Genomic DNA, 11,943 nt, shown 5'->3' on the forward strand with positions numbered 1-11,943 from the left:
CTGAGCTGATGATGACATCACTGTTTTCTCCAGAGCGCCTTTATAGCGCTCACTCCATAATTGATGAACTTAGAGTTATTGAACCAAACTGAATCGACACTGAACTGAATTATGATTGTTCACTATTGTCTTTTTAGAACTGCTTCACATCTGAACTGAACTCTGTTTGCGTCACTGAATCATTATTTCCCTGTTTATCCCTGTAAAGCTGCTTTGAAACAATCTGTGTTGTATAAATAGAAATAAAGGTGACTTGAACACTGAAATCCCACATTTCACCATCCTTCTCCAAACTCCCAAACATACTCTCCAAAAATATTTACTCATTTCAACTCCCCTGATGATCATTTTTACAGCACTACTAACTCAAGAACTGCTTCTGCTTTTTAAAGCTATTTTAATGAAACGTTCCTGCCACATACACACACACACACACATCTATTAAAATGTCCATGATGTCCATGGGCGTTTATGGAACATTAGCATTGCCGTATTCCTCTTCTCTAAGGTAAGCTGCATGTATTTATTCCACATCTGAACTACACTGACAGAAATTGTGCCCATGGTAATACCACTGGCTTGCTTGACATTATTTGATGGATATGATGGTACCATGGTGTACTAGACATGCACTGCTCCATATTCTTTAAAATACCTTGGAGAGCCATGTAAATACATTCAGTATCATGGTTTATGTCAAAGTATCATGGTATTACCTACCTAAAAAGATCCCAGGAGGGAACTGAGCCACGTCAGTGCCAACCAGTCAGGGATGTGTTTCCAAATCAACTAGTTAGTCACGACTGTTTCCCGAAACCGTATTGTCGCAAATTAGTCGTTCAACCACGTTGTTTAATGATCTCACACAGGAGTGGAGTAATAACTACTTTTAACGAATCTGTTTGAGGTCGAATTAATGTTCGAATGAGAGCGAATGTTCATTAGAACTATGGTTTCGGGAAACACAGACTCGTTGAACTATCCTGATAACGACGGAACTTGCGACTAAAGTTGGCTAACTTTTGGGAAACGCACCCCAGAATGCTTTATAAATCACATTTTCAACATAAAACAATACAATCTGATCATGATGAACGTTTGAGGCTCAAATGCTAATGCTCCGTCTGTTTGCATTCCTCAATCTACAGTGTTTTATATGGATTAGTTTGGGTTTGTTCACTATACATAAGGCACCACCTAAGTTTTGAAATGTTAGGTTTTACCTTTTGAAGTCCCAGAGTCGTGTGGAGAGTTTGAGCTTATTCGGAGAGTTGAAAGGTCTCACCATGAAGCATCTTATGAAGACCTCAGCAGAGAGAATCAAACGCTGCCATCACGTTCCTCCTGGGAAGGTCATAAAGGCTACGTTTGAGTTTGGACATCACTGGCTGATTTCATATTCTTTTTATTTCATATTCCTTTCTTTCTTTCACTTCAAAGACAGCCTTTTAGCGCTAGTAGCCTTCAACAAAATGAAGAGAAAAGGATGAACATCAGATGGGTCATAGAAAAAAACTGAATATTTAAGACTCGGCTCCTCTGAAATACACAAGTGTGAATTTGAATTGAATTGGACACACTCCCACAGGAAGTTTAAGAAGACACATTTTCTGAATTGAAAGAAATTTCATAAGTCCAACACAACAAAACGAGCAGGAACAGAAACGTCTTGGCTGTTTGTTGAATGTTTCCAAGAATTCTGGGAATTGAAGTTTTCTTCCTCCACGGTCCATAAAATTACAGTGACTAAAGCTGTTCACTTTGTAGTTCTAAAATCTGAAAGATAATTATGATTTATCATTATTAATGTGAATTCTAAACAATCATAGAAAGTGTGCACATCCAAAAACTTATTAAAATCAGGTATACAACCAAATAGAGAGAAAACTTTACTGCAACTTTAGTGCTCCTTTCAACATGTCCCAGTTTTAGCTTATGGTTTTACTGTCTTCTCCACAATTAAAGGGATAGTTCACACAAAATTTTTAATTCTGTCATTAATTACTGACCCTCATGTCGTTCCAAACCCGTAAGAAATTCGTTCATCTTCAGAACACAACAGAAGATCTTTTGGATGAATTTAGGCTTTTATTCACATATTAAAAATGTTCTCTGTTAGGATCCCATTGGCTCAAATAACTTTTAATAGGTACTCTCTTTAGTGTCTACTTACAATTCCTACAAAATCATGTTACGATAAATGCCGTTCGAACTACTTTTAAATGACCATTAATGTCAGTATTAGTTAGCTTATGGACTGGCATAGCATACAGATACCCGATTAGCTTGATAACTTAGTTTATACATGCATTTGCACTCGTAAGTAACTGTTATTTTCAGTTAATCCCTGAAGAAATGTATGTTGAGGTTGATTTATTTGTAAAAGAGGCTGAACTGTAATTTCTTCAGCAATTAACTGAAAATAACAGTTACTTACAGTTGAGCATGAAACCAAATGTTATCCAACGAGGACTTGTTTAAGACACAGCCAGCAAGACATGTTGATATGCTACCTGAGCGGTAGCCATACTCTCTTCCTCTACTCCTCAACTAACTTTAACTAAACCCAGCATCATTCAACCGCCCCCTAATGGTGAGGAATGAAATTGCAGCCTATCAGAGATATAACAGGCTGGAAGTCTGTTGCAACTGGACAACGCTAAATACAAGTGTAAACAGGGTTGGGGTTGTAACACACATGGACTAAAAGTCACAAAACTCCAGTTACGATTTCACGGGGCTTTTTTAAAGAACACAGCAGTGAAGTGAAGTGGAGTAATAGCCCTCAAAGGACCAACACTCTTCAGCAGGACCAAAACTGACCCTGAGGATTTATAAGTGAAAGAGTCAGTCAGGAAGGCAGGGAGGAAATCGATGGATCTCGGGGGGTGTGAAGCTGAAAGGCAGAGGAGCACAGACAGGACCGAATCAGAGAACCAAACTTTAAAAAGAAAACACAACTGCATTCACCACCTATTTGGCCTCCATAATGTGACATGAGTTGAAAGGTTCCTGAGTTGATGAAAAGCTAATTATTAAATGGAATATACAGTAAAATACATGAATGTGGCTGCACATTTAATCAAAATAAAACGTATATTTAGATTATGAAGTCAAACGCCACGATTAATAAGGCCACATTTACACTGCAGGTCTTTGATGCCCAATTCTGTTTTATTGACTTCGGTTTTTTTGGCGACCAGCTAATATCTTCTTTTAAAAGAGACCCATATCCGATATCTGCATTTCCACTACACACTTGGCGAAACAACCCGAGGTAGACGTACTGACCTGGACAAACTCAAGCCGAAAAGGAATTAAAAATAGCATGATTTGCAATGATAAAACGAGCTTTTGTTCTTTAAAAGATCAGCAAAACATTGGATATTTATGGAACATTAGCCTTCGTCCTCCATTGCGTCATTGAAAAGAGTCATGTGATCACAGTTGGTGTCCACCTGAGTTGACGTCATTCGCCACGATTGCTTTTTCAATGATGTACGACTCACATTGACAGGGGAATATCCGCAAATGCACATATCCGATTCATATTTACACAAGGCCTGAAACCCATCTGAGAATATCGGAATCCATGTTCTTTTTTTTCCTGCTTACATGTTCGTTGGTCTTTTCCCCGCTTTGCCACATGGGAGGAAAAAATCGGAAATTGGGTCACTTGAACCATGTAATGCAAATTCAGCCTAAATGTTTCTAGGTTTTTTTTTCACAGTGTGAAGCACAGCACTGTGATACACGTGTGTTTTCAGCATCAGAGCAACTTGGTTCACAGTAAATGTTGCTTCTCACCAACTCCATCTCTGCATGTGCCGCATTATAGAAGGGCTGACGGTGGATGAACTCTCTGCAGGATTACCCAAGATGCTGAGCTCAACAGAGCCGAAAGAAAGAGACTAATGCCTGGTACACATTGTACAAATTTGGGCTGTCCCAGATGAAAGACGACCATTCGTGGTGATTTCTGTGGTCGTGGCTCCTGAACGCTGGTCCTGCGTAGTGAAGTGAGAGAGTTTCTCTTGCGGCCAAAGAGCTTGCAAAGAACATCAGTAGCTGAGTTTCCATTACCCTTCAAATTGCGCGAATTGAAATTGCGCATTGAAAATACGCCCAATGGAAACACGTCAATTTCGCAAAAACTCCCATTTATCGCAAAAAAGTTTTTACGCTCGCATGAGGAGGTTTTCAGGCAATTCGAAAAATAAATATTTCGCAAAACTGCAATGGAAACAGTTTTTGCGCATTTACAGGTCACCTGACGTAGATGACGCGGTGTGTTTGGACAGAGTACGAGACAGAGTTCTTTAATAAATTCATATAAGACAAAATAATTACAGGAATAATGGATTCTAAACCTCAAATAAAGGCCACAATCAAGACCTCGAAGCAGAAATGAGGGAGAAACACCCAGAAACACCTCATATGTGCCGCTCACAAGTATAATAAGGGTCGTTCCTTATCATTAATGCTTGGAAAACACACATATATCTCCTTCGATTAATAATAATGGCTAGTGCAGTGGCTGAGATATAGTACATAAACCTACCAACGTCCTTTACTATGATTTTTGGAGTGATTTTACTTATCGCGAGAGGAAAAAATGAAGTTTTAGTCGCATAACATCGGTTAATGGAAACGTTGTCATTTTGCAATAGTTTTTTGTCGACATTTAGAAAAAAAAATCGCAAACATTTTGCGCAAATCTGTAATGGAAACGCGCCTACTGTTACAGCAATAATATCAAATAATGATAGTTGTGATACAGAAGTGACAGGATTCTTAAAAAGTCCAAGTTTGCTCTCCATTTATTCTCATTGCTGTCTATGCGAAAGTGTTTTTACAGATCTCACAGGTGACTTTTCTTCCTCTGCATGTTCCCTCGACTGACACACAAACAGGCTCATTTCACATTTCACTGGTTTAGCCTCACTAAACATCATAAAAGTTGTCGTATCCTGAGCTCCTCGGTGCGCTCGCAGCCAGTCGAGTGTGTATGTGACATTTGCAGCAGTCACAGATGGCTCAAATTCACTTCAGAAGCCAGTGGAAAGGTGTAGGGCATCATTTATTTACTCACGGACACAATATACTTCGTACTGTTATTAATATTTCAGTCCACAGCACTCATACCTTCATTTGCATTACATTTAATGAGTTAATATGGATTAAAGCACATATTAAACATGCCAATCATGGTGCTGTATTACTGCAGACATGATATGATTAATGGATGCTTGTTAACATGGTTTTACATTACATTAATATGCGTATGAGGCATGATTCTTTCAGTCCAAAACATGCGCTAATTGACTCCATGTCTACTTAGGATAAATAACATGATTTAATTGCTATTGTGAAGAAGGGTCCACATTATGGAGCAATCATACACCTTCACTGAAAATATTCAAAGCTGAAAGTGAGCTATAATTAGTAATGGCACATGGATTGTTTACTGTGGAAGCTATTGTATGACTTAAGGTATATAGCATATGATATGTTTTGTTTTAGAAATGAATATATTTATTCAGTGAGGATGCATGAAATTGATCAAAAGTGACAGACAAAATAAAGACATTTAACATTTCTATCTTACCACGGTTTCCTCAAAAATATGAAGCATTTCCACATTAATAATAATAAGAAATGTTTCTTGAGCATCGAATCATCATATTAGAAAGATTTCTGAAGGATCATGTGACACTGAAGACTGGAGTAATGATGCTGAAAATTCAGCTTTGATCACATGAATTAATTACATCTTACAATATACTCACATAGAAAACAGTTATTTAAAATGGGACAGTCAGTCAATGTCAGATTAGCTGCACTGATTTAGTTTTTTCCCACAGATTGTTCACTTCGTTTTCTGTTAATGATAATGCTATAATCATCAATGTCAAACGAGTGCCTCAAAACGGGTAAAATATTGTATCATATCTGACTATTATGTTAACATTTCATATTCTAAACATGACAGTCAACTGACAGACTGACAAAGCCAATTAAATCCTATATGATTTAAAATCAAAACACATATTTTAGTATCCTTAGTCTTTTTATGGCCATGATTAAAGTCCCAATATCGACCAATATAGAAATGTTTCACTTTTTTCCAACTTTAGAGGCCAGGTCTGAAAATATTGGTAACCTGAGGAGAATCTGAACCATTTGGACTTGAAGTGAACATGTTTGTCTACGTATCTACCAATTTTTATGAGGCCAGCGATCATAATTCTCAAGATATCAAGTTCTAAACATGGCTTTCTAGATGCTTTTTTTTAGGCGTGGAAATATCAGAAGGCCGAAAAATATGACAATGTTAAAAAATGCAAAAATATTTGACAGACCTTACTGAACAGAACATAAAAAAAAACTAATTTTGAAAGATTGAAAGATGCACATAAATTATAACAAATAAATGCAACTCTAGTGAGACATCATTTCGGCTGCACCTCCAGATCATGTTGCCGTACCCAGTAATTAAAGCTTCTATTAGGAACACAATGACATTAGACCGCTATGATAATGGACCATTAGAGAATCAATAAGCCAGAGTCTTTATTCTTCCCTTTCTCCAGTCCAGATTTACAACTGCTGCACGAGTGTAAAAAAAAAGTGAAAGTTCTCACCTTAAGTGAGTGATGAAATACGACTAATGGAAAGGACATCGTGACAGGAGATTTACGGCGTCTGCGAGCTTCGTTCGGCGGGACGGGTTCGATAATCCCGGTGACATTAACTGTGTCCGGCCTGGTGTTTTAGCAGCCGTTAATCACTGGAGGAGGTCTGGAGCGTATCCGTTGACGAGGCCTGTGCTGCGTCAGCCAGTGACCTTCACTTTTATCAGAGCAGAAGTCAAAACACATAGCCATAAGTCAGCTAAAGCAAGAGCTAAGTGCAACAGAGCTGCATGAGTATTTCAACTAATTGTGATTATTTTTAGTGTAAACAAGCCTCCCTTCTGGGCAAATGAGACTAATTATAGCATGCAATGAATTAACAAAAGTCATTTGCCTGGTGCTGGAAACATTCCTCAGAGATTTTGCTCCATATTGTCTCGATCGCGTCACACAGTTTCTGCAGATTTGTCGAATCTGAACATCCATGATGTGAATCTCTCGTTCCTCCACATTTCAAAGCTGATCGACTGAGATCTGGAGACTGTGGAGCCGTTCGAGTTTAGAGACTCACTGTCATGATCAAGAAACCAGTTTGAGATGATTTGAGCTTTGTGACATGGAGCGTTATCATGCTGGAAGTGTCCATCAGAAACAACAACATCAAGCAACACTCAAGCATCGGAACTCAAGCATCAAATGGACTGGTGTCGCAGCAAATATTCTGGCAAGCAAACGTCCTAAAACACAAGGACATTATATCAGAAGTCACAGCAGACAGTGACATTACACAGCTCAGCTCTTCTTCACATGATAAGATGCTGCTGTGGAAAGAGGACACAGCTGTATCTCTCCTCTCATCCGCCCACCCGCTGTGTTGTTTTCAGGATCTTCTTTCCTCTCCGCACCGCAGGATGAATGAATGCACCTGATAAAAACACACTTCTCACCCCCTGATGAGAGACTGTCACTCAGCATTGACACTGGCAGGTTATTGTGCAGTGCATGCTGGGATATGTCCCCCTGCTGCTGTCCTGACAGTGGACCTCAGGGATTTCAGCTCTTTAAATTGTACCTTGATACGAGGAGGAATCCTGCCGGATATGGAAACAGCTCCATGTTTCAGCTAAACCCACCGGCTCTCCAAGGCCTGTCATCTAAAGTTTGCAGAAAGAAAAAGGTTTGGGATATAAGAATGGATTTTTTTTCTTTTCTTGCACTTCGGTTTTTTTATGGCACAAGGAAAGAAGCAGTTCTTTCCCTGTATTTAGTCATGAAGTTCATTGAGGACACCACACAAACTTTTCTGTCTTGCTGTTTTTACTTTCTTTGAGTAAAAAAAAAAAAATCCTTAGAGAAACCTGTACTCACAGAAACACTTGCAAAGTTTCTCACTTAAGAGAGCTGCCTTGGTTTCAATTATTCAAAATAAAACAATATCAAATAATTCAAATGCACAGAGCACATGCACTTCTGTAATGCACACATCCACATACAGTAACAGTCACTTTAGTGTATAAAACACACCCCAACCTGTTTGAAAGCAGTCATTATTTTTTGCTACACCTTTTGGTGATACCAGTGACCGCAAAATGACACACTTCACCCTCAATATATCACTATTTCTTGACATGAAACAGCCAGTATGAGAGAAAAGAAGTGCTCAGAAAGATGCATGTGGCTTTTATAGGTGATATGAGAAGAGTAAAATAGCAGATCCTTCTCCTTCTGTACATCAGCTTCGTACTGAAGCTTTCGGGCGATTCTTAATTCTCTCAAATGGAGGCAGTATTTCTCATTTCGTACCATGAACCTTTGAGACTGTTTGCAATGGGAAAAAGAAACATGTTTGTTTCCTGGCGATACGCAGCCGTCACCGTGTGCCAATTTATCAATGAGTCACCGAGTCCATTTCAGCCGCTCTCATCCTGGATATAAATGACTGTGCAGCAACATCATCATCTGTGTGTGTGTGTGTGTGTGTGTGTGTGTGTGTGTGTGTGTGTCACATCCAGGTCACATTTCACCTCAAAATACACACTATTTTAATGCCATTGAGATTTTTACACTGTTACATTATTTTCCACAAAAACAAGGCACATTTAGCTCCCAAATTCTCATTATTGTAAAGAAAAAAGTGTTCTCATTACCAGTGTACTTTCATTCTCATCGGTGATTCTCATTAGGCCTTGTCCAAAACATAATATACACTGGCTGGCCAAAAAAAAATAAAGTAAAAAAAAATGCTTAAGAGTCTATGATTGGATCATTATTGCAGTGATTATTATGTTTCTATCATGTTATATGTTTGGCAACAGTTCTTCTAACCTTAACTGATGGAGTGTGTAGCTTTTCATTTCTTAAACAACTATGTATGAAGACACATCATGACCATATTCCAGGAGGACAGTGTCAAGAAAAAAAAAAAGTCACTTTGTTCATATGTCAAGATTCATCAGATTCAGATTGTGAAAGAATGTTGTGAGAGAGAATGAAGAATCATTTTCACACATGAATCGTCTCCTCTGAGTCCAGATCTTAAACTCATTGAAAGTCTTTGGGATGTGCTGGAGGCACATATGAACAAAGTGACTCTTTGTTTAGTTTTTTTGGCCAGGTAATGTGTATATATACACTCACCTAAAGGATTATTAGGAACACCTGTTCAATTTCTCATTAATGCAATTATCTAATCAACCAATCACATGGCAGTTGCTTCAATGCATTTAGGGGTGTGGTCCTGGTCAAGACAATCTCCTGAACTCCAAACTGAATGTCAGAATGGGAAAGAAAGGTGATTTAAGCAATTTTGAGCGTGGCACGGTTGTTGGTGCCAGACGGGCCGGTCTGAGTATTTCACAATCTGCTCAGTTACTGGGATTTTCACGCACAACCATTTCTAGGGTTTACAAAGAACGATGTGAAAAGGGAAAAACATCCAGTATGCGGCAGTCCTGTGGGCGAAAATGCCTTGTTGATGCTAGAGGTCAGAGGAGAATGGGCCGACTGATTCAAGCTGATAGAAGAGCAACTTTGACTGAAATAACCACTCGTTACAACCGAGGTATGCAGCAAAGCATTTGTGAAGCCACAACACGCACAACCTTGAGGCGGATGGGCTACAACAGCAGAAGACCCCACCGGGTACCACTCATCTCCACTACAAATAGGAAAAAGAGGCTACAATTTGCACGAGCTCACCAAAATTGGACAGTTGAAGACTGGAAAAATGTTGCCTGGTCTGATGAGTCTCGATTTCTGTTGAGACATTCAGATGGTAGAGTCAGAATTTGGCGTAAACAGAATGAGAACATGGATCCATCATGCCTTGTTACCACTGTGCAGGCTGGTGGTGGTGGTGTAATGGTGTGGGGGATGTTTTCTTGGCACACTTTAGGCCCCTTAGTGCCAATTGGGCATCGTTTAAATGCCACGGCCTACCTGAGCATTGTTTCTGACCATGTCCATCCCTTTATGACCACCATGTACCCATCCTCTGATGGCTACTTCCAGCAGGATAATGCACCATGTCACAAAGCTCGAATCATTTCAAATTGGTTTCTTGAACATGACAATGAGTTCACTGTACTAAAATGGCCCCCACAGTCACCAGATCTCAACCCAATAGAGCATCTTTGGGATGTGGTGGAACGGGAGCTTCACGCCCTGGATGTGCATCCCACAAATCTCCATCAACTGCAAGATGCTATCCTATCAATATGGGCCAACATTTCTAAAGAATGCTTTCAGCACCTTGTTGAATCAATGCCATGTAGAATTAAGGCAGTTCTGAAGGCGAAAGGGGGTCAAACACAGTATTAGTATGGTGTTCCTAATAATCCTTTAAGTGAGTGTATATATATGCAATCGAACAAATACTAACATGTATAAATACTTTCATAAATACATAATAATTCTCATGAAAATAATTTTACAATACAAAAATGCTCCTCAAAATAGGCTGTTTTCTTTAGGAAAAAAAATATTTTTCATAATTTTGTGGGTGAAATATGACCTGCACATGTTCTTGACAGGTTTCATGAGATTCACCATTATATATGACTGATTATCAATAAAAGACGGTCAATCAATCAAACAAACACTACTCATCTGATGAAAGCTCACTGGTGAGTGTTATATCCCGGCTCCGTGTGTTGGCATTCGTCCTGCGGGAGAATGACGTGCTTAGTTTGATATGATAAATGCCTGTTTTCTGATTGTATCCTTCTGTCACCTGTCTAGCACTTCTGCTGCCATCTAGAGAATGAGAGAGAGACAAAGAGAAGAGTCGCATTATTGAGGACACTTGATTTTCCCAGCAGCCTTTTCCCTGATGAGATCAATAAGTGTTTGTGTGTCTCCATCTGTCTCTCTCTCGAACAAACACGCAGAAACACATCAAAAGATTCAGAGAAATAGTTAATTGAAAATTGTAACTTCTGTCATGGTTTACTAGCCTTCATGTCGCTCTCAACCAGACGTCCAGAGTAACAGATGGTTCTCAGAGCAATGAACTCTTTTATCTCAAAAGATCAATGAATGCGTGATTTATCTGACCTCTTTTAATAATTTCTAAAAGTTCAACAAAGCCATATGAACATTTTCATCTGCTTTTCGGGAAACATCCATTTGAAGGATGAGTGTGCATCAACGATTCGTGATGATACTGTAGTAAACCGCATCATAAAGGGAGAAAAAGAAGAAGAAATTATTCTCTGGCTTCCCCTTCAGCTCTCCCAAAGACTCGTTTCATTTAGTTAGTCGTTTTGTCACATTTAATCACTGCATATGCAAATACAGAAAATAGCAAAATAGCAGTCTGAAGGAAATCATCACAGAACAGATGTTAGGTGTTTCAACGCATTAGCTTCCCAAACACCATCAGACAAATATAAATGTTTTTGTGCATGTAATCACATACATCTTGAGCACTATATAAGGCTTGGAAACAAGATATTCTCCAGAAATGCATCTGTTCCATAGAAGAGAGCAGATCCGGACAGTAACGGAGTACATTTACTTGAGTACAGTACTTAAGTACAATTTTGAGCGATCTGTACTTTACTCAAGTATCATTTTTGGGGAGTACTCATGACTTTACTCAAGTACATTTGAGAGGCAAATATTGTACTCTTTACTCCACTACATTTCTATCCATAACCGTGAGTACCCGTTACTTCTTCAAAAAAAAAAAAAAAAAAAAATTCCCCTCAATTTGTTTCCCTCTCAAACGTGATTGGATTGTGCAGGCGCCACTGATTGGGACAGCCTATCAGCAATCACCTTCAGCTTTCTGCCAAAGTCAACTCCA

This window comes from Rutilus rutilus, assembly GCF_951802725.1.
Source record: "Rutilus rutilus genome assembly, chromosome: 15".
NCBI lineage: Eukaryota > Metazoa > Chordata > Actinopteri > Cypriniformes > Leuciscidae > Rutilus > Rutilus rutilus.